The sequence below is a fragment of the Mastigoproctus giganteus genome, chromosome 14 (genome assembly GCF_048544385.1).
Source record: "Mastigoproctus giganteus isolate SK-2022 chromosome 14, ASM4854438v1, whole genome shotgun sequence".
Classification (NCBI taxonomy): Eukaryota; Metazoa; Arthropoda; class Arachnida; order Uropygi; family Thelyphonidae; genus Mastigoproctus; species Mastigoproctus giganteus.
The window spans coordinates 73,276,207-73,301,400 of NC_143588.1; the positions used below are offsets into that span (position 1 = coordinate 73,276,207).

At 38.7% G+C, this 25,194-nt stretch overlaps 1 protein-coding gene across 1 annotated transcript in view; it reads right to left on the reverse strand.

The window, feature by feature from the left end:
- LOC150075240 (synaptic vesicle glycoprotein 2C-like) overlaps window positions 1-24,971 on the reverse strand; it is a 212,684-nt gene extending 187,713 nt beyond the window's left edge. The window contains exon 1 of the mRNA XM_090388690.1: window positions 24,860-24,971. The gene's annotated coding sequence lies outside the window, so the exon portion shown is untranslated. The remainder of the gene's footprint in view (window positions 1-24,859) is intronic.
- Window positions 24,972-25,194: the final 223 nt, after the last annotated feature.

Consider the following 25,194-nt stretch of genomic DNA (forward strand, 5'->3'; position numbering starts at 1 on the left):
TGCTCAACCCATTCAAGGTCTTATATGCCTCAGTCAGATCACTTCGCAGGTACCTGGTCTCCAGCCGCTGCAATTTGCAGAAATTAAGCCTTTATTGGTAAGTGGATCCCATCGTTCATCTCACCAATCTTGTTGCTCTTCTCTGTACACGCTCAAGCAACTCTACATCCTTTCTAAAATGAGGCCTCCAAACCTGTACGCAGAACTAAAGATGTGGCTTGACCACTGCCTTATACGAAGGGATAATTACCTCCTTTTCCCTACTAACAAAATTCCTGTATATCTTTGACAATACCCCATGACCTGCTCTTGTAGCCTGTCTGCATTGCTGAGTAAAACTTCATATCTGATTGCACAATTACTCCCAGATCTTTTTCATTTGCTACCAGCCTGAGTGTAGTATTACACGCCAGTACGTTTCTCTGGGGTTACTTCTACCCATATGCACTACTTTGCATTTGTCAATGTTAAAAAACTTCAGTTGCCACTTCTCAGACCATCTGCCCAAATTTTCTTGATCCTGTTACAGTAGCACACTGCCATTGCTGTCATTAACAACCCTGCCAACCTTTGCATCATCTGAAAACTTCAACATTAAGCCTGATGTACCTTCATCTATATCATTGGTTCTTCCTCCTCTTTCTGGCGCTTGTTACTTCGAGAAATATTGTATTTAAAGCAGTTTTTATGTGAATATTTTATATTATTTTATTGAGAATAATGGAGGATGGTTAGTTTATTTTGGCGAACTGATTCCTGCAATTGAGTTTCGTTGTTTAAATGGTTTATCATTATGTTATAAAAGATTCCAGTTTGGTTTAGCTAGTCAGAACTTTAGGGTTTGTTGGAAGTTTTGTCGATATTCCTAGACAAGCAACGCATTTCATTTTGTGTTACTGGTGCTACTATACTTCAATTCGTTCTCTAAAACATTGGTAACTTATTTTTTACATCCAGCTGTTGTATATATATATATATATATATATATATATAGATATATGTATTATTCAAACATAATTAGCCAAAGATTGTAGTTTAAGTATGATTAATTCAATTGGAAAACAGTCAAAATAGTTATACAGTACATAAAATCAAAAAGTTAAGCATGAGTTATCCAACATGTCGTTGCGCATATACGGGCTCTTTAAGTTCAAATGTTCAACTCAAATAAGATGTTAAATTTTATTTTCTTGTTAATAAGGAGTTTAAAGTAGCCGCACTATTTTTCATTAATTCTTAGCCTGATAGTTAAGGTGTTTTCTGAAGCAAAGGTGTTTAATAACAGAGTTCTGCATTCTTTCAATAGTTTTCACAAGGCCCTTAGTGCTTGGGGACCAAATGATCTAGGTATACTCCAGAATTTGAGGTACAACGATTCGGGATATTTTGATCATATAGCTGTGTCAGTGAAGTCTCTGAGAGAGTGTTCTAGAATATCTGATATTCTGGACGCCTTTCTGACTAGTTGACTAGTTCTCAGATGGCGTGTGATTGACAGAAGTAATTCCGAAGTCAACCACCTTTTTCGTACGTGGTGTCAAGTTACCATCCAGTTTGTAGTGGGAACGTATAACTTCTTTTTTCTGAAAGTCTGTAAAAGTAATTATTGCGCATTTATGATTATATTAAATCAGTGGCTACTAATAATCCAGTGGATATTTTTTTCCATTTCTTGTTCCAGTAATTTGCAGTCGTTTATGATCTTATTACAGCTTTATATCGTCCGCATAGATAAAAGCATTGTCGCTGTTGATTATTCACATAATATATGAAAAAAAAAAAAAAAAGGCAAACAGTAGTGGACTCAAATAAGAGCTTTGAGGAACACATCTTCTGATGGCAGTTGAAAGGGAAGAATATCCAGAACTGCAAACTTCAGTGGTCTGCTCAGTTACAAAGCTGTTTAAAGCAAATAAAATAAAAAGTAAAAGAAAATAAATAAAATAAATAAAAAGTAAAAGGTAAAAAATAAAAATAAATAAAAATGAAAAAAAAAAAAAAAACTAAAATAAATGAATGACGAATATATCTTTAAAATAAAATAAAAATACTAATATTCAAAAAAAAAAAAAGGGCAATCAGGAATACTGGAGAGAGAAGCGCGATACGGTAACAGGTTGATTTAACCAACAGCCGTTGTCATGTAATCTATTCAGAGGGTTGCAATCAAAAGTCTTTTCATTGGAGATAACCAGGAGGCCTAACCGTTGTCGTGTAAAAAAAATTTCTGGTGGACTTGGCCAGAACGAAATTGGGCGATACACAGCAAAACAGGAGACTCAGGCGGATTGATGTCGTAATCATGTGAAAAAGAGAAACATTTTTATAGTTAAAGAAGATAGATTCTTTACGAAGTAGAATAAATACATGAACGTTAATCAATAATAGATTCGAACAGACATCGTGGTAATTCTGTTGGAGGCTAGGAGTATCAGCGACTTAAGCCATATTGCTCCGTATATACTGTCTCTAAATTGCATGTGTTCTGTGGTTGATTTTCTGTTTTTGGATGGAAACCCTAATTGACGTCTCTGAGACCGACTAATTTAGCCACGTTTTGAAAAAGACCCATACGTCATCGACGGGACTCGAACTCAGGTCTTTTCCATCCGGTGTGGGGAGGACGGCGATTCTACCAACTGTGCTAACCACGAGGACATTTAGTATGACGTGAAGAGGTAAATGATACGTCAGGTATAAACGACCTAATAACGATACCGTTGTCAGACAAGGATGACCTGGATTGCCAACAGTTGGTGAGTAGATTCCACCATTTCTTTTTCTTTCTTTTCCAAGTTACATTTAAGAAGGTAATATGTATCCCTTTTCTAATATAATAGCAGCGACCTTTACGAGTATAAATAACATTTTGCCAAAGTTTGCACTTAAATACCAACTGGCTGAGAAGTAAGTATCCAGATCAGCAAGGAGAAGAGAAGAGAATAGGAACGCATCAAGTGACGACTCAGAGAAGCAGGCTGGAACTTTATAAGTGACTGGGAGCTGGTTGTTGGATGGTTTGTGGAGGAGATGATGCCAGGATAAGGCGGTTTCACTTGAAGAGGGAAGTAGCAAATGTGGAAAAAGCTGTGAAAGCTTGTTTGGAATTGATTAGTGCACTAACAGTTTGCATGGTAGTCAGGTTAAGATCTGTGAGTAGTTGTTGCCGGAGGTCAAGAGAGAGATAGGGCAAGAAGAGGTGAAGTGTTCTCAGTCTTCAGTTTCTCCACAGAAACATTGATCATCTTCAGAAAGGCCCAGATTATGCAGCGTTTTCTTGATGGAGCCATGTGCAGTTAAGAGATATGATGTTTCTAGGTTTAGTGTAAACCATTGAAAGCGACTGTAAACCATCAATCGACGAGACTAAGGGAAGAAAGTTCCAGCTAATGGGACCCTATATAATGCTTAAATCCCACATAATGCAGATATCTCACTTTTAATAGTACCTGTTATTTCCTACCGTTGTTTGGCGCTTTAACTGCCGTTGCGCCGTAAAACGTCCAACGACAACAACAACAACAACAGCAGCAGCAAGACCTGCGAGGATATCTGATTGATAATGGATTGAGTAAGCTAAAGGGTGATGGTATCTTTCCTCTTGTTCAGTCTATACACATAAGGGTGCAGAAATTCAAATTGAGTTAGGTCGATTGCAGGACGGATGTGCAGATATTTGCCTTTAGTCAGCACAAAGTTTATTGTTGGCACAAACTTCCATCTGGCGTTTTGGAAGTGGGTTGTTGGAATAAATTCAAGGAAGAACTAGACAAAATATCTGAAGGGATGGATAGGTGATAATGGGAAGTTTTTTTTTTTTCTTTCTTCCTTTTTTTTTTTTTTCGCTGATGCTATATAAGCTTGCTTTCTTGCATTATTTTCCGCTACTAATACCAATCTTACGCTTTCAAAATCTCGACCCTAACGCGTATCCTTATTTATTTATTATTATTATTTTTTTTTTTTTTGCCAATCTCATCGGGTGCCTTTGGACATTTTCAAGTAGCGCTATTTTAGATATACCTCCATACTCAATAATTGTGCTCCAAGTGCGGTCTCACAATTTCCTTATATTGTGGAATTATAGCTTCTCATTCTCTCTCACAACTGTCTTCTTCCTCTGCGTTGCCCTTAGAACTTCATGTCTGTTTTGATCACAACGTATAATCCTTTTCTTCTTCTTCCACTGTCAAATCCCTCCAATGCATAAATTATTTTTGCGCTATTATTTTCAAAGTTGCAGCATTAATGCACATCCATGTGGTTTTTCATACATTATATTCAACAACTGTGAACTAGTGCTGGTATGAGAAATGTATTCGTTAACTTTGTAGGAAATATCCAGTGGAAAGCGCAAGAAGCCACTAGGAAAAATAGCCATGCTTCCAGTACAGAAAACGTGGTAAAGGTGTGTCAGTAATCGATATCAGTTACCAAAATGTGGTCGCATTATTTCTCAATAAATTGTAATAAGTATTATAGGTGTCCATCGAATTCTAAGAGGGTAAGTTCCATAAGGTAAGCTGCAGCCATTTTCAATCCACTGCAGGATGGAAGCCTCCTCAACGATTCATGTTGATGGAAATCGACCATAATCTTCCACGCTAGTCCAGTGCGAGTTGGTAGATCGACTGTTTTCAGGAGCCTGAACCACGGTCTACTCAAAGAGCGTGTGCTACTTCACTCCCGCCCCTGACCACTCGGATACGGAGGCCCATACATGCTCTCATAAAATATTTTCTTCAGTGAACTGCTGCTTTGACATCTATTGTTTTGGCAGTAGTTTTTTCCAGTTCCCTTTTTTTTATGCGTTAAAATGGAAATTCATTCAGCTGAAAATGGAAATTCATTCCTATCAAAATACACAAATATGTTGAAACACAATTGAAACCCATACCTACCTAAAAGTCACCTCTGTTAACATGTTCTCAACATATAATAGTTCTTTAACACAGCATTTTAAGAAATACCCCATTTAGAATTTGCTCGATTTTTTTTTTCTTGAAAAGAATTTTATTCCTCCGTAATATCTTACTTGTAGTGTATAATACTGTCCATACTAATCGCATTATTCCGGGATATTTTTGATAAGAAAGCTTAGTCCAAATAGTGGAATTGAATTCCACTTCAGATTAGTATCCGTCGCTAAACCTTAATAATGAACAGTAAATTATTTGGTGCAGTGCCAGTCGCAAAACGTTTAGCCACAGCTTAAGTTAAAAAAATATCACATCATTCTAATTATTATAAATCTAAAGCGAACAGCGTAATGCAAAAATTCAATTAAATAAGCAGAAAACGGTTTCATGGATGATCTCCCATACAAATTGCATTACAATAGCTGAAGCTTAATGCATCACAGCTTTCATAAATGAATTGATTCACGCACTATTAATCGGAGCATCTTGGCTGCAGCAACCAGAAAACAGTGAAGAAAAGAAAAGTGAAGTAGATTTAGTCGTATTACATCGAAATCTAAATCTTGTATGTGATATTTTTAAATGCTTTCCGTAATAAAAATAATACTGTCGAGGCTAATTTTGTTGTTGAAATAATCTCACAAGCATTTAATTTTATTTTTTGCGAAATGCCCATTTCCTCAGCAACAACTGCCAGTTTCGTATATCGATTTTCTGCGCAAGTTCTGCCTTATAAAATTTAAATTATCCATTTGTGTCCAAAAGTGAGGAATTGAATTAAGTCACACGCTACAGGAATGGTGGATTCTTTAATCGACTCTGGTGATGCCTTGAGCCGTAACTTCGCGCAAGTTCCTTTTCGGAAACTATTTTTTCTTCCTCTAACTTGGGAAAGAGCAGTATAGAAATTTATTTCATCGTTGCCTTTTTGACAAATGAGATCCATTTGGTAGAATTTAGTACATTTTACACATGAAATATTCGATCTGTGGAGAGAAATAGCGATAAAAATGACCAGTGTTGTGATTGATGAGATCATTTTTAGGTTACTTTGGGAAAGTTCGCAATCTTTTGGGACTTACGCATACACATTACATGCATCGTTGGAGGCAGGTCTCGAATTACTTTAAAAGGAAGTGGAATTTGGGGAAAAAATTATTAATTAATTATCGAACATAATCCTTTGAATGGGTTTGTGATTTAAATTTAACGCAACAAATGTATTTAGCTGAATCTCGACAGGAATAGTTTGAATTTCAGGCTGGAATTAAATTTTATTTTAAAGCTAGGCCGATTTATGAGCTTATTTCAGGACTAACCTTTACAAATCCCATCCTGTATACACTTGAAAACAAATAAAAACTGATTCTTGTTTAATTGTCGCGTATATTTTACTTTAGCAAAGTATTTCAAATTCTCAGTTAAGGCGAAGTAAGTGGTGTAATACATAATATTAAATTAAAACAAAATTTTTTATATAAAATAAAAAACTGAATAGTTTGAAAAAAAGCCGAAAATCACAGTTACTATACATTGACCAGTCAAAACATGAGTACCCCAGTGTTTTATCAGCCAGCTGTTCTTCCCTGCCTGGTAGCACACGTCTCGCGTTGAGAACCAGTAAATGTAATATTGGAGGTTCGTGGCATGTGGTCCATACGAAGTACATCGACAAGGTTCGAAAAAGGGATGATTGTCGGCTTCTTTAAGGCTGGCTAAATGTGATAATTATGTGTACAGGGTACTGAGATCATACTTTAATGAGAGATACATCATGGTCAAGGCAAAGCATCTGTCTTACAAGGCCCAGGTTTCGAGAGGATGCCCCCAGGGGTCTGTGTTGGGGCCTCTCCTCTGGAACGCCGTACTAGATCAGTAGCTCACGAAAACACACGAGGATTCTCTAAAGGTGGCCTACGCCGATGATCTCGTTATTGCCATAGAAGGAAGGTCACGTAAGGTATTAGAGGACAAAATTCAACCCATCTTAGATGACTTGGTGGCATGGGCTGACATCAACAAGCTCAAGATATCTCCGAGTAAAACAAATTTCATGACATTTAAAAACCACTTTAATTATGGAAGACCACCAAGAATTCAACTGAATGGTTTACAGATACCTTATGTTCCTCAAAACAAATATCTTGGCATAATTCTCGATGATAAATTAACCTTTCTCCCTCATGTCACCAAACTGAAGGAAAAAATTAGAAAGTTTACTGCTTCGGTCATAAAAATCTCCAAAAGAGACTGGGGTTTGAATAAAAAGACCATGAAACTATATTATAAAGCAATATTTCTGCCTATAGTATCGTACGGAGCAGCTATTTGGCATCAGAACATCGTTAAGGTGAAAATTAAAAATAAGCTACTATCAATTCAAAGAACAATGCTTCTGGCACTAAACAATGCCCCTCGTACAGTATCAAACAATGCCCTCTAAATCCTTGGAGGAGAACTGCCTGTAGATTTATTTATCTTATACCGTGGCATGATTTATAAACATAAGAAAGGACTGCAGGTATCTATTATGGGAATTACAACCGACCCAGTTAGTAACTTAAAGACAGAACGGAAAAGATTATGGAGTGAAATGGTTAGTATTTGGCAAAGTAGATGGAATGAGTCTGTGCACGGTGAAGTCACAAAGAAGTATATTGAAAATGTTGAGTTTGCTTGTACTCAACCTTCTGTTTCGTGGTTTGCACCAAGCTTGTTTACGACGTATTTATTAACAGGCCATGGATCTCTGAGGGCCAAACTATTCGACAGAGGTTTGGAGCCGGATCCTTTTTTGCACCTGTGGTCAAATGGAAGACTGGATCCATGCCTTACTGTTTTGTCCGCAATATACAGACCATCGAGTATTGCTACTTAATCAGGTTCCAGGTCTAGCTGAGGACAATGTGAAAATACTAGTTGAGAACAAAACAAACTTTGAGACTTTCCAGACCTTTGCAGAATCGGTCTTTAAGAAAAGACTTCAACTAAGAACTCAAATCCAAAATCGAATATAAATCTGATAGCTGAGAAGTTAATATATATGTTTCTATTCCATTAAATATAAATAGGATGATTTGTAAGATATGTAAATTGAATTGTATTGCTAGGATTTAGAGTTAAAACTCTATTATCTTTTGAACAAATGTAAATATTTACTTCGCTAAGTTTATTGGAGTTTCCAAACTAGCTTGTATCTGCAGAGGCTTGGATTTTTTTTTTTTTTTTTTGCTGGTTTCCAGGTTTGGGCAACCTGGAGACGGGATTGCTGGCACCCACCGGTATTGCACTATCTCCGGTGGGTGCGGGATTTGTGCCCAAGGCACTAAAGGTAATAGTAGACCCAGGCAGGCTGCTTGTACATGGGGGCATTGATTTGGTAGTTGTTGGCGCATCGGCTTCTGTGGCCATATTGCACCTCCCAAGGTTTTTGCAGTACTTTGATCCAAGCCCGAGGCTGGAATCGAACCCGAGACCTTTGGGTTGCCGGGCAGGTACTTTACCCACTCGGCTAGCCCGGTCGGCGCATGAGGGCAGGCAGCGGCTGCATAGGTGTTGGCTGCTCCCTGGTGGCAAGGTGGACGTACACAAGCGATAAAAAGCTTTGCAGAGTTTCTGCACCAACACAGACGTGCAAGGTGGAGATGGGCTAAGGCCTAGGAGCCACCCTTGATACAGGTAAAACACATACACACGTGTTCGTATATAATACAGTATATATATATATATTTTTATTTATTTATTTTTTATTTTTTTTTTATATGTATAATGTGAATTCTAATGTATATAAAATGTATATATATCTTCTCTGTAAGTTTTTGTATATAATCTGTAAAGAATTGTGTGTACAAATAAATGGAAAATGGAATGTCGGCTTCTGGTTGAACGGTGGTAGTATTATGGAAACCCGAACTACAAACAGCCCGCAAAATTCGCGGGCTGTTCGTAGAGTGCGGTAGTTGGGTTTTCCAAGAATGGATGGATAGTGGCGGGCGTCCACGTCCCATTGATGGTCGTGATGAACGTAGACTGCGAGGGGAGGGACCATGTGCTAGTCGATAAAAGATAAAAAGGAAAATGGTGGAACAGCTGACCATGGACCTTACCAGGGGACGACCAGCGGTCCAAGATCGCGATCCAACGAACTTTCCTCTGTATAGGCTGCCGGAGTAAGCGCCCGGTCCATGGTACTTATGCTTAGATCCACACATCGCCAACAACGCCTAAAGTTTGCATCTGAACGGCGCCATTGGACCATTGACGACTGAAAAAAAGTTACCTTTTCCTATGAATCACTTTTATTGCAATTTTGTGTGGACAGTAGGTGGGGAGGTACGGCGAGAAACTGCGGAGAGGAATCACCCCGATGTCCTGGTCCAACAGAAAGAGGTAGGTGGCGGCAGTGTTTTGGTATGGGGGATGTTTTCCTGGAATTCTGGGAATCTGTTGGAGCCCTCACATTAAAACTACCTACCCATTGTGGCTGATCAGGTATGGTAAAGACAGTCACCCCTTCATGGTGACTGTCTTCCCGGATGGCACAGGCTGACGGATTATGTGCTGTTCTAGCAGGTCGAGAATTCAGAAGAAAAGCTAGAAGAAACTTATTAATAGGAAAACTACAGGAAAGCAAAGTTATTGAAGTTCACTTAGTTCTTTCTTTCTTTGGGCTGTTGGAGCCTACGCCATTCATGCAACGCGATTTGGTTGACAGAGTTGGGAAGACGACAGAAGTTTATTAACTGACAGAAAAAGAAGAGAAGATAAAATGAAGCTTGCCAATTTTTTTTATTTAAGGCTGTCGAAGCCAATGTTGTTTCAATAGCATGAACTGATTGAGGATTGAGAAACCAGGAAAAAATTACCAGCAAAGAAAAGAAGAAATGAAGATGATCACTGTGAAAGTTGATGAAATCGTATGTTAGTTTAGTAACATGGATTGGTTGGGAAGCAGGAAGAAACTTCTTGACACAGAAACCAAAAGAAATGAAAATAAATGAAGGCGAATTTTTTTTTTTTTTTTTGCTTGGAAGGCTGTGCAAGCCTATGCTGTTCTAGCAGTAGGAATTGGTTGAAGGTTGAGAAACCAGAAGAAACTCATTGATATAGATAGCAGAAGAAAGAAAAACTAAAGGTGAATAAAATTCCTGGAAAGGAATAAGAAACATGGTTCTCCCGTATAATAGAAATAAACAGAGAATGGACACCGGTTGATTGGCCTATGTGTTTGCATGTCTGCCATATCAGAAGAACAGTGCATCTGAAAATAACTATAGCAGATAAAATGGACCGATCATTGAGCAGCTCCGACACAATTTCCAGGGAAGTGTATCTGCCTAGCCATCCACGATACTAGCCTACTACTAATTTCTTTCAGTAAAAACTATAGCGTGGGTTGCAAACCGAACGTCAGAAGATGAACATTACCCAGCCGGCATCCATTAAAGACCTAATTTTGAGCTCGGAACAACTCTCCCTATTATGTATTTCCTAAAAAAAAACGCAGCATACAGAAGTGAAAGTAAAGTGCGAACACGGCGACAGTAATTCTACTTAAGTATTAGAATATATTCCAATAATTAACTAGAATTAATTCAAAGATCACTGACTTTAAGTCTGTGTTCTATGATTGTTAGTCACTACCAAAATATGTGACGTGATGATATTTCTAATGCGATTCAAGCTTGACCGAACATCGGGAAGTACTGTTTGTCACGCAAGAAGTATGCCAGCTTATCCGCACATGAATGCTTTCCGAAATGATGTTAGACGTTCTTTAATGAATATATACTTTTGTGTTTTGCAGAACTGTTTCCATCTGGAATAAATATTACTCAATCGTTATAATTCTGTTAATATCAGAAGAGTATATTTCCGTCAGATAGCTCGCAAGATTTATAGAGGCTCGCGGGATTTATTGTAAAGCGTAAAATAAATCTTCCCGAGTCTGAAAAGTATACGCTGTTTGTGTGCCTAATCAAGTAGCACTTTATTAGGCACATAAATCCTTTTCACGAAATAGAGCGCTCCTTCAATAATACCATCACGTGTTCCTTCCATGTGATATAAAGCAGGTGGGAAGATACGTAGGGATTTGGTATTGTATTGTGCTCTGGCGATGTCTAGGCGGCCCCGGGAATTTCCAACGTATCCACCGTGGGTGGTGTCACTGAGAAGATGCTCTAGTTAGCCAAGTCAGTCAGGTGTGTTGTGTAATATATTGTGCGCCATTGCGCATGCAGGGATGAGTAATCCATGTTTCCTGGCCCCCAGACATTCATCTGTGGGGGCCAGGAAACAAGGAGGAAAATCTTAATCCTATCGAGAATGTGTGAGGTACGTTGGAGAAAGGTACAAAGGGTACTAGGAAAGTTTTGCAATACAGCTTTGTTTATTTAATTTTTTCAAAGTAATTTCCTCTACATTCAATACACCTCTCCGTCCTCCGAAACCAATCTTTAAACCAGTTCTGCCAAGTTTCACTAGGGAGTAAAGCACACTCGTTGTCCCAAGCCCGTAGAAGGTCCTCATCACTGGAAAACCGCCTCCCTTTTAGCTTCATTTTCACATGCGGGAACAGTGCAAAGTCGCAGGGAGCAAGGTCTGGACTTTAGGGAGGGTGCTCGAGAAGTTTCAGTCCTGTCGTGGTCAAATATTCGGTGCAGGCTTTGGCACGGTGAGCTGGAGCAGTATCGTGATGGAGGTACCAGGTGTCCATTCTTGACTTTGGCCGCAGGTTCTTCATAGATCCAATGACTTTAGGCAGGCATTGTTCAGTATACCACTTAGCTGTGACCGTCTTCTGCGTGTCCAAAACGACACGTTCCACAATTCCACTCGATTTGAAAAATACAGCTATCATTTTCTTCTTTACAGATCGGGATTTTCTGACAATTACGGGTGTGTCGTCATCATCAAAGACCCAAACTTTGTTTTGAGCCTTGGTCGGCAGATCGTAATAGTACAGCCAAGTCTCGTCACCTGTCACGATGTTGTTCACATACCGAGATTGTCCCTTATCAAACTTTTTTAACATCTCCCGGCACCAAGTCACACGTCGTGTCATCTGCTCTTCAGTCAGTTGATGCGGCACCCAGAGAGAACAAAGTTTCTTCACGTGCAAATGATCTTGCAGAATCGAACGAATTGCTGGTGCATTTAGGCCCAAAGTATCCTCTATCTGTTGGTAGGTCACTCGCCTATTTTCGTCAAGCATTTTCCTCACAGCAGTAACGTTTTCCTCCGCAACTGACGTTCGTGGCCTTCCCGGCCTCTCAGAATCCTCCAGAGTGAAATTTCCCCTATGGAATTCTCTATACCACCTGAATATCGTTGTACGATGTGGACAATCATCATCTAGTGCAAGAGTCATTTCTTCTAAGCACTGGTCTATGGTTAAACCATGCACGAAATTATACCGCAAAACTGTCCTTATCTCATTTCATGACCACGATGCCATCGCAAGCACTTTACACTCTCACTACTAATGAATAACTGAGCCCATCGACTTGGCGCGGCGGCTACTATACACGTATGAACATGTCTCAACATGCAGCAACAAGCAGCTTCCTGTGATTCATTGTTGTGTCATATTGCAAAACTTTCCTAGTACCCTTTGTATTTGGAAACAACAATGTCCTCTTCCTTCAACTTTGTCCCAGCTACGCGATATTTTGCAAGAAGAATAGTTACCAAACTGCACTAAAACACCTTATAGAATCCATGCCACACCACAGAGTTGCTGTTATTCGAAACAAAGATTGCCCGATTCCTGAATAAAGGTTCGTATTTTTTTTTTAGCCAGTGTGTGTAATTGCTTCCCAGGTAATGGTATCAATGACACCGTCTTGTGGAAGACGAAATAATGTTTTTCTTGCATCTTGATTTTATGTTGCTTAGTTTTTTGCACTAGGCCGGATCCAGATTTTTCTGGTACGGATCGAAATTTCTATTTCGACTAGATGCCTCCAGGATTCTCTTTCCCGATTGTAGATTAAGGAGGTGTAATGACTTAAGATCTCTGGTTTTCGTTCAGCCTGTTGACCTTACTGAACTGACAAATGGCGCTCCTTCTCTGATATTCACGCCTGGCAGAGTGGCCCTTAGCACGTGGAAGCGAGAGAGAATTCGTCCACTAAAGGACGGATTTTTTATGATACAGCTTTTTCTTCTTAGACGCATTGCAGTCTGCGATAATTTCTTACTAGATGAAATTCAGTTGATCGCAGCCAGAGAGCTGTCCAAGTTCTTCGGTTTTGCCTGGAGTGCAAGCATTGTTAATTTGTTGGGGAAAGGCTTTCCAACTGGCTTATTAACATTATAATGAAGTATGCAGTATGGTGGTGATGTAGCATAGTGTTAGGGTCAGACGCCATCTGTGGTGTTCCATATCTGCGCCGTATGTACGCTGTGAAGAAATACCGTATTGGGACCCCACGTTTCCTATGCACACCACCAGGAGGTAGCCAGGTTGCCTATTATTCTCTGTGTAGTCTGTGCCAGGGTCGCCTGAGCTTCCTGGGTGAAGACCAAGTTAAATTAAATAATTTTAAAAAAATATATATATAAATATAAATAAATACAAAAAAATAATAATAATAATTATTTTTATTAATAACTAGGGGACTTTGCCCTCTTCTCGCTGCGCTCGCTTCCTTCTTTTGATAAAATAAAATAAAATACAGAAGTTTTCGACACTGTGTGTGTCTCATCCTCAGCTATGAATACATAAATACGTTACATATGGAAATCATGCACGATCGTGGGCATGCATCTGGCATGACCACGCTAAAACAGAAGCTTGTTTCACCATAGTAAAATAAGCTTCTGTTACGTTTTTTTTTTTATTATTTGGTACGTATTACCACGTAACCCGCATCTCTCTTCTCCCGTTGGCTGAATAAATATCACTAGGAGGAAAATTATTTTAATGTATAGAAGGATAAGGCTCAACTGGACGATGGATAAGGCTCAACGATGTATATCAAATGTCAGGAGTCAGAAGTTTTGGGAATGTAGATAGAGGCATCCTCAAATAAATAATGGTAATCAATCCATCAGGCTAGTGGGGTCCAGAGCTTAGGGGTAAACGTACGCTGGGTAAGAGAACCCAGCGTAGATCATCAAGAAGCTAATGGTCTCTGTCGTGGTGAGTTGACGATTTCCCTTGAAGGGAGTTTCCCCCAAGAGAAATCCTCGAGGTTTCCAAAGTCCAAATCGATTGATGTCATAATTCAAATTGTCGCTTCTCAACTCAGATATTGGTTTTAGGTGTCAACCTGTGTCTTGTTTCCCGTGTAAGGGGTAATCAGGTCTTGTGGTTTCAAAGTCCAAATCCGGTAATGTCACAGTCCGATTGATTGATCTTGCCTGCGGAATTAGTTGCAGATATTGGCCCAATGGGACTTGGATGCAATAAGTGAATCTCAGTTTAGTTGAGCTTCAATAAGGTTGGTGGTCGGTGCTACTGGGGAGAGGTACCCAGAATCTGTCTCAAGTTATTGTTCGTGGTGGTTTAATAGGCTCCTTACTGATCTTCGTCTGTTGAAGATGTCCGGTGCAAAAGTGGTGAAGTATTTATAATTGTCGTGGGTATGAATTAGTATATGTTCTTGGTCCCTTGGCTATTATTTAGTAATCTTTGTGGTCAAAATAGATCTCAAGTATTCGTAGTCAGTACAGTCAAAGATTATGTGGTGCCAAGATTCGTCAGCACCACAGTGGCAGCGTGAATCATCTTTGATGCCCAGGGACGTCAATTTTTCTTGTATCAGCCCATGGCCTGTAAGGAGGTACGTTATGCACAGGCCAGGGGAGAAACCAGTTTGGGGCTTTTGGGATCGCGAACATTACTTCTGCGATGAATTTCTTTGTAATTGCTCCCTTATTGGATGTCATCTGTCTGTTCTGCCAGACCTGCTGCAGGTGTGCAAGATGGCGCCTTTTCTCTGTCTTGTGATTGGTTGCTGGGTTGGTGGTGAATCCAGCGGTGATGGTGGAGATTCCTTTGGATAGATGATATAACATGCCACATCTAATTATTTCAAGATCTAGAGGGAGCACTCAAGCGAGGACTTGGAGAGCAGGAGTGCTCACCTTTCAACAGGCTCTGTTGATGGTAAGTAGTATTGCGTTTTGAATGGTAGCTAATGTCTTCTGATTTGTGACGATAGTTTCCCGGTGATACCAGTCCCCTGCAGCATATGAGATGGCTGGAATAAATACTGCTTTGGAAAATAGGGCTAGGGTATCGATTTAAACCCCAGTCCTTGCGGGTGACCCTTGCTACCAATGCTGTGTGATTTCTTATCTTCTTTTGGATATACTGTAGATGTGAATCCAGGATTACACCGAAGTGCTTAAGCTGGGTGCAGTGCTTGATGGCTATGGCATTGATCTTAATCTGCGGTGGTCTGGCCAGGCTTAGGTGCCCTTTCAGGATGTTGCTGGAGGTTTTCTCAGCCGACATTGTCAGGTTGTGCTGAGTGGCCCACTCCTGGAGGAGCCGGAGCGCTCGGTTAGCAGAAATTTCAAGCTGGGCCCTTCAGCCGGCGGGCACGGAAAGGATTAAATCGTCTGTATGGGCCTGGGACTTAGCATGCCTGAGATATTGTTTTAGGAACTCGCCCAGGACCATGTTCCAGAAAGTAGGTCCTAGGACCGAGCCCTGCGGGCATCCTGTATAGATCTTTCTGATCAGTAGGTAGTCTCTACACTGATAGGTCTGTCACATAGCTTTTAATGCATGAGTAGAGATTTTGAGGAATCTGTGCTTGCCTGAGCCTGCGAAGTCGACTGCGATTACAAGAAAGTATTTTTCAGTTGTGGATTGAGAAGATGTTATCAGGTTATTTAATGCGTCTACTGTCGAGAGCTCCGGACGGAATCCGTACTGGTTGTTGGCCTGTAGGTTTGCTTTTCTATAATACTTGTCAATACTGAAGAAATTGAGTCTCTTGAAGAGTTAGCTGAGAACAGTTAGAAGAGCGATTGGCCTACAAGATGTTGGCTGTTGTGGAGGTTTATTGGAATTCTTGAGAAGAAGCCGAAGATTAGCTGTCTTCCAATCAAGTTGAAAGAGTCCTTTTGCCAGACAGTGGTTGAAAAGGTTGAGCAGTAAATGTGCATTGTAGTACGCCACCCTCCTGACAATCTCGGGACCTGGGCATTGCCTGTTTTTGAGTTTCGATACTTCTTGATGAAATTCCTCCCGGCTGAAGGGTTCTTTAGTTTCCTGCGTGGTGTAGCAATCACTGGAGGCACACAGTTGTGCTTGTATTGGCGTGAGGTCGGAGATTGGTGGCTGGAAAATGGTATTGAGTATATTATTAATTGCTCCACAGTAATAGTTATTGTGGCTTCTGGTGAGAGTGGTTGTCAGAACCTCGCCCATGGGGAGTTTATTGATGGTAACTTTATATACCATCCCCGAAGGGTCGGAATTCCCAGTCGAGGCCACTAAGTGCTCTCAAGATGGCCTTTTCCTTTGGCAGATTAGAGCCGTATAGGTGTTCCTGGCTAATCTTTATTGTTGTCTCAAGATGTCCACCTCTGGCTGCGGCCATGATCTCCTTGCTTTTTTGAAAGCTTTCCTTTTACTGTTTACCTCTCTCCGTAGGTGTTACAGCTCCGGGAACCACTAGGGAACAGCGCTGGGGAGCGGATTCTTTCGTTTAGAGGTTGTGGTACTAGAGTTAGAAACAGAAGTTTAATGATTCTAAAGTAAATGCCACTGTGGTCTTAGGCAGACCATTTTTCCATTTACTTGTCCTTTACATTTGTTTGTCTGCGCGGGTAGCACAGTGGTATCGTCACCGTCCTCCCCACACCGGGTGGAAAAGGCCTGGGTTCGAATCCCGTCGATGACGCGAGAAACTTTAATGGGCTTTTTTCACTCCGTGGCTGAGTTAGTCGGTCTCAGGCGTAGATAGCAAGGTTTTTCTCCCCAGTAACTGCGGTTTTTTCGTCCAGCAAAACAGGCAAATCGACCATAGAACATACGCAATTTACAGACACAAATACGGGTTAATGTATTTAATTACGGGCAACCCTAAAATAATAATTTGATTTTTTTTTTTTTTTTTTTACATTTGTTTGTCCACTAATATTGTTGAAGGACTGTGCACTATTGTTTTTATTGAAAGTAGATATGTAGGGATGCCGATGTGTGCAATGCAGTTCGAAAATGGAAAGGGCGAAAGGTTTAATTGACTGAACGTAGCAGTAGTCGCCGCAAGACGCACCGGTATTAGTTTTTTCGGAAACTGCAACATTGATGTAGTTTTCACGATAGCTGTGTATAGAGTATATTGATATTGTTCTAATAACCAAATAACTTACAGCCAACTGTAATCCTGTGGTTAGAAACAGCTCGTCGATGCAAGAAGCCAACAGAGGCTGACAAGACTTGGGCAGAGTGCAGAGTAACAGAAAGGCTAAAGTTAGTCAAATGACAACCTGTTACAACAGGGGAAATCAAAGAGACATTTCAAAACGGGCAGCTCTTCGTACCCTTTCACCGATGGGATATCACAACTCATAACCGAGTCTGCTTCCATTCCTGCCAACAACAAAAAAGATACACTTACAGTGAACTCACTCTGGAACACAAATACTGGACAGTATAGGATTGGTAAAACAATTATGTTAGAGCCAGAATATGACGAAAACAGTATGAATTCATGGACCTACCTTGTAGGTTGCCAATAGTGCATGTTAGTAATGGCTGTGTCATGGTGCCCATTTGGAAATTTGATACTAGTGAAACATTTGAATGGCACAGGAACTTGTGAAATTATTTCCACCGAGGTGCATCCCTTCGTGGCTTCGATGTATCCATCTGAACTGACGAATCCTTATTCTTGCTAGCTCACGGTGACCGGAATATGGCGAAAACAGTATGAGTTCTTGTACCCATCCTGCTAGTTGTCAATAATTCAGCCTAATTGTGGCATTGTATATTGTCAGGAATGTTTTTGTGGTACATTGGTCCCCTTGATACTATTGATTAAGTCAAAGTGTCCAATTTGGATACTGCAGTTTATATATAGAAATTATTTCCAACCAGAAATTCTTGTTTTGTTTTCCAGCGAATACACTGCAGACATCCCTTAATGACTGCAATGTATCTTTTTGCGAATGGGTTCTTCTAACAGAATGATGCACCATGTCAAAGGTCGAAATTGTACAGAACTGGTTCCAGGAGCTTCAGCCTGATGAGATGGTCTCGAAAGCAATCAGATCTCAATCCAGTTGAGAATCTGTGGGATGAGGTGGAACGTACTCTTTGGAGTATACATCCGCAACTGTCCAATTCCCAGCAACTTTGGGAAGCAGTTGAACTCGAACTGGCATCCTAGACCGTGTTCAACTGGTCAAAAAAAAAAAAAACCAAATTACTATATTAGGGTTACCCGTAAATGATTACATTAACCCGTATTCGTGTCTGTAAATTGCGTGTGTTCTCTGGTCGATTTGCCTGTTTCGCTGGACGAAAAAAACCTCAGTTTCTGAGAGAAAAAACCTTGCTATCTACGCCTGAGACCGACTAACTGAGCCACGGAGTGAAAAAAGCCCACTAAAGTTGCTCGCGTCATCGACGGGATTCGAACCCGGGCCTTTTCTACCCAGTGTGGAGAGGACGGTGACGATACCATTGTGCTACCCACGCAGACGTTCAACTGGTCAAGTCCATGTCACGAAGAATTCAGTGTTCGGACGACCAAAGGAGAATACCCACTCGACATTATGTAGTTGTACCTAATAAATTGGCCACTTAATGTATATCCACTTTACTTTTCTGAATATTAAATTTTCTGTTTAAATTCTGGAACCGTTATATATGGTCAGAAGAGTATGCAGAATAGAACAGATTGTGTAATGCAATATGGTCATTCAAAGCTATTGCATTTATTACTCTAGATAAAAAGTTTTAAAAATAATATAGACATCGTTAAAATCATGAATAAAACCAATTATAATAAATAATTTAACATCACTAAATAGCTACTGTAGTCATGGTAAACCGGACAGTATGCCAAATAATTGCCGAAACAGCTATACAGAGAAATAGAGTGGGCCAGTAAATCAGTGTCTTATAATGGGGGATCTATTCTATTAATCTATTCTTCTATCAGGATATTTTTCGGGTGCAGTATCGTAGTCGGATGCGAACAGCGAAGCCAAATTTCCCTTTCCAACGTAATCCTTGACATTTGTAATTGGATTCAGATCTGGAGAAATAGCATTCCAGGATATATGTTGAAAATATTTGGAATGTTCCTCGGACCATTCAGATGCAATTTTTGCACGGCCAATAGTTGCGTTGTCGTCTTAAAAGAATCCATCGCAATCTGGGTAAAAGTTGCGAAGTTGTTGGACATGACAAAAGGATATTCATTGGAGGTAACATGACCTGATAACGGTATGAGCACACCCAATCCGTACTAACAGAACATACAAGGCTATACTAATTCTCTCCTTTCTCCTTTCGTTACAAGGCTATACTAATTCTAATACTAATGAGTTGGAGTATTACTATGTTCTGATGTACTTCTAAGTGTCTGCCCTTAATTATACAAAAAGTCTTTTTTATGTCATTTCACTCTCTCACGTTTAACTAAGTATTCATCGATTTGCTTTAAAAAGCGAAAAAAAAAGTCCGTTTTATTTCTCATGAACCATGCCTTGATATAAACATTCTGCACAACCAGTGTGTTTCTTTCCTCTTTTCTAGAGGTCAGCTGTAAGTTATTTTATTGGGGAAAAAAATAATAAAACGAAACTAGTCGTCACTATTAATCACAGTCAGACATTCTTATCCAGCGGGGATGGACATTAGAAAGGAAGTGATAAATGTTCGCCCGTGTAACCATTGTAATAATACGAACCCGTATTTCACAAATACCAATACCGAGCGAAGCCGTAAAGGTACTTTCACTGCACAACTCACTGCAGTTGGCTGTTGACTTCTATATCGTATGATGTTCAACGCTTGCCGTTTCCTGGAGATATATGCTTGTAACTTATTACTTGGAAGAAAGACGAAGTGCTCATGTCAAAATCTGGAGTCAAAATGGTAGATATTTCCTTCTGGTCGTCCAGGGTGTTCATATTGGGATAAGAATCTTAAAAAAATGTTAAACAAGCAGTTTGATGAGCCATGTCACTAGTAGTTTTTTATCACTGAGAAAATAGCGATGGATTTTGCAAGAAACTACAGTGCAGCTCATCATATTTATTAGCTTTGTCTTACTTCTGAGAACTGCTTTTCTAACTTTTATATAGCGGCAATAATTACTACCCCGCAACGCGTGTTTCACAAAGGCGTTGATATATTATGTGGCAATCCCCGGCTGTAGGGACTAGGAACATTTTTTGTAACAATAATTGTTTTGTTTTATATTATAAACATTTTGTTTAATTTTATAATAGTTGTACTGTAATGCGTTGAAGTTTGTAAAAGTTACCGATATACATCCATTAAGATTTTCCCATAGTTTCGTTACATGCAATAGCTTAAGAATTCGCGAAATATGTCATTGTTTACACCCGAATCTTTTATTATATATACATACACATATAGCAAGCCCATTCCCTTGGCTGTGGTTTCGCTAGATAGTAGATAGGGACAAATTATTGTCGTCATAACCAACAACAATAATTTGTCCCTATCTACATCGTTCGTACTAAATATTTCGGACTGTAAAACCGATTGGTAACGAACATTGGAGACGGAAATGACGTCACTTCCTAAATTACGCTAATGAAGCTAACTCAGTCACTAACGTTGATTCGGTAAAGTAATGGGCGTGAGCATCAAACGTTACATCGTTCATAACTTCGGTTTTAGCTGTTCGATTTTAAAAATTTAAACAGTTTTGATTTTTGTCAAAGATGTTTTCATATAAAATAAAACATCTTTCATGTGTACAGGGTAAACACGGTTTTTTTTTCTCTGAAATACATGAATTGATATTTTGACATTAGTTGTAATTATGTTTGTTATAATTTTTCATATTTAATAAATTGAACTGTTATTTACATTTTAACCAGTAGTACTATTTTTTAGCGAATATAAACGTTTACAGATGTAAATACGTTCTTTTGTTAGTCTTTAGTATTAATTGAAATGTTCCTCTTCAAAACTGCTCATCCTCTAGGTATACAACACTGAAATCCGGCACCTTTCAATCACGAGGGTGCCGAATTTTAAACAGTGTACTCTATGTATAATTTTTTTTTAATATTAAAGTAGATCGTCCCTCAGATTGTTTACGTAATTATAGCATTTTTTTTTTTTTTTTTGCCGTGATTATCTTGTCGAAGAATTATTCCGAAAATTAATGGTTACTTTGGAATATATTCATAGGATCAGATTTTTGTTAATTATATTTCTTTGGAATAAGAAAAACGTAACGAATTCCTCTTATTAAGAATTATTTAGAAAGAAAAAAATATTATTACTAAAGAGATAGAAATAACGTGAAATCTAACTAATCTAGCTTAGCCACTTTATTTAAATCTTATTGTGGTTATTAGTTTTGATCCTAGAAAAAACACTCGATATTGGAGTGAATAGTGCATCTGCAAAAATACAGAATTTTCAGTCAACTTCGCCTTCATTTGCCTAAGTTCTCTTGATTGTTTTCGTATGGTTCATATAAGTTGGAGTAAAATAAATCTCGTCGGTGACTAATTAGTTTCCTAATTGGACGGGTGAGAAAAGCTCCTTTATTCTATATACCCGGCATTTTGAGTGAACCATATTCACTCAAAACATGATTCACTCAAATAATATATATAATCATTTATTAGATCATTATTAAGCTTGTATAGTTAATCTCTTCCAATGACAGACGTAGTGACGTGCACAGGGCCACATTTAGGTATGATGAGGCCCTAAAGTTAAAGCATGTGAGGAGGCTCCAAAATATATAATTATACATTTTTATCTTCTCAAAAGGAAACGGAGAGCCTGTCCCCTTTCTCGGATAGCGAGGCCCCGCCATAGCTTATGCCTTAATCTTTGCGCTGGACGTGCACAAACAATAGATTTAATTCCATAAAACTGAAGTTTCTGCGACCATTATAACTAATCACACAGCTGCATGCTAGTTGTTATGGTGGAAAAAACGATATTAATTGGATTTTTTCACAGTACATTATTAAAATCAAAACATCATGTAAATTAATTGAATTTTTTAACGGTACATTATTAAAATAAAAATGTTATGTAAACTGAAAAAGATTGCAGATATACTTGTTATAATTATTTCTTAAGAAGAATGGTTAATTTTTTTTTATCCTCCACAGAGAAGTGTTTATCCCCAAAGCACATTCATTGATATTTTCTCTGATGGTGTACTAGACATGCATTTAAAACTGAACATTACAGTACATGAAAACATTATCAGAGAAAGTATCTGATATTGTTTGCCGTTTGTCTACATTTAACAAATTAGCACTATCTTTTAGTAGTACTAATTTGTTAAATGTATTTGTTAAATTTAATTATAAAATGTTTACAGAATTAATAAATTCAATTGCTAGTGCTTAACATTCATTGAAACTTGCCTCTCCAAAACTGCCCAACTACTAGGTATACTTCTCTAAAATCCAGAAAATTTTAGAGAGCTATACCTCCTCCTCCCATATGCGAGGGGATAATCCTAATATGGGACATGTATCATTTAATCATATATATGTTCTCTGGCGGATCTGCATGTTGTGCAGGAGGAAAAAATAATTTTCTCAGCTAACTGAGGAACTTCATTCAGTCACAGAAGGGAATCGAATCCAGAGTACTAAACGAGTCGCAGGACACGAACGATGTATCATGTCGATCAAGTCAACCATGGAGGACTTCAGTTATCAATGTCCAGCATGAAAACCTTCTGATTATTGACAATGACTGTCTTTGAATTTGAAAAGGAAGAGCATGGTTACAAAATGTTGATTTAAGTTAAATAATTTACAGAATAAAGCGATATTGCTAATATGAAAACCAAAACCAGGATGCCGCTTACAATTTATTTCCTGTTATATTTGGTTATCTTCCTATTTAGTTAGCAAATGAAATAAGTGCAGTTTTCAGCCGATAAAAAAGAAAAAGCGTATTTGCTAGTGCCTTCGGAATGTTGAAACTGTTTCCGTTACTTATGAGGCGGAAACAAAAGGGTTTTCTAAGCTGACTGCTGTTGAAAATGTCACCCATGTATGAAGAAATATCGTATCAAAAATAAACTTTCCATTTCCATGACTAAATAACGAGACAGTTCTGCATTACTTTTGTTTGCACACCATTCTATTGACGCTTTCGTCGCCAGGTAACAAGAAACAGTACCAGTTTATATATCCAATCTTCAAGGTCAGCAAAACGAGAAGGGAATATTGATTGGAGGTTTGTCTTTGCGGAAAGCAGACTTCATCTGGAAGCAGATTGTGTATGTGTGTTTAATTTCTACGCTCATCCATTCGGCATAATTGTATATGAACCGACATTGGTAGCTATTCGTTTTCGTCCGACACCCCGTTTATTTATACTTCGTCATATCGACGAGTTACCAATGCTTCTGGCGACATCGCAAGAACATGAAAAGTTATTTACGGAAATCGAAGTTAATGTGATAAAGATAGCGCAGCCGTCCTAGAAAAGCTTATCAATTGCTTCAGGTGAAGCACAAAACCTATCCACACATCACTGTTAAGGTCTGGCTATTTTTTATTTATTTTTTGCACTTTCCTTCCGATATTTGAAGTCACCACATACTTCCAAGAATTAGTTTCGATTTTTCTTGCAGATGATTTCTCTAGGTGACTCTTGTAGAGATTTACGTAAAACTTTCCATATCCACACGATTAAAGCAAAAGTTTTTCCAGTTGTTAATTACTCTGTGGCTAAAAGGACATTTTATCAATTTAAATCTGATCTCTTTAATTTGTGTCATCCGAGAAAGAGAAAAGTTATTTGCGTGTTTTTTCCTAATTTTTAAAATTTTGCTTCCTAAATCCTTTCAAAGCTTTGATTAAATCAAGCTATTTAATAAATGCGTAATTTTAATTTGCAAATGTACAAAAGTTAACACATTTGTACCCATAACGAAATTTATTACCTTTTTGCACACCCATACACACGCCAGTATATGAACTAGAATTTTTCCTTATATGCAAATATTGTTTCTTCCTGCAACGTTTAATGGATGATGAAAAATAAGGCTGGCTTCCTGGCATCAATTCGCTTTAATTTAATTACTAATGCTGATGAAATTCAATTTCGAATCGCTCAGTGATTTCAAAGTAACAAAATATATTTGTTATTCTTGCTAACAACACAGTCTAAATTTCACAAAAATATGAAATAGCTTCTTGTTAATAAAATAAAAAGAAATGTATATGATTAAAAGAAAACTGTAAGGTATTAAGTACATTCTAAATTTCATACAATTATTTTAAGCTTAGAAAATGACAGTAGATGTTTTTTGTTACTAAGGGAAAACAAATTGAAATGGCGATATAATTCTGACGCACTCTCAAAACCGATGAATAAAGTAGTATAACGGTAATAATTAGTAACAAATATACGTTTAGTGGAAATCTTATTATTTCTGTTTGTTCCATTTAAATATATTTTTACTCTATGATTAATATTAAAATGTTATTCATACTATGCAGCGCAATGGTTTTAAAACGTAAAATTTTTGTTACCAATAATCAAGCACACGTGGGACACAAACTTTCTGTCTATCTGACCTTTACGAAAATCTGGAGACGCGTACTTGCCTTATCCACATTTGAATTTATCCGCTTCTGTCGCGGTAGAGACTACTACAAAAATCATTGAACAGATTCCCTCTCTCAGAGAAAAAGCCAGAAAACAGTTAATAAAAATTAATTGCACGCGTACATACATATATAGTTGTATATATAGTACATAGCCTTACCTATGTAGTGTGGTATCCTCACGGACGCCGCTCTAGCGCCATCATTGCGAAACGATAACTTACCACGCCCCAGCCCTAATTCCTTCTATCGAGTGTTTGAATTGTTCCTGGCATACCCCGTGCGCGCTTCCACATAACCCAGAGATGAAGCGAGTTTTGACAAGACTCGTAGTCTCGTTCTCAGATGTGCCATGTGGCGACAGGTGTGCTCCCGACGGCCGTTTTTCTTTATTACCCTGGCCGACTGGAGGAAAAGGACGCCCGTGTAACAGCCAGCTTCGTTTAAAAGAGCAATTGTAGCTAGTTCGCTCTTTAGAGCCAGCCGGGCGCCTCTG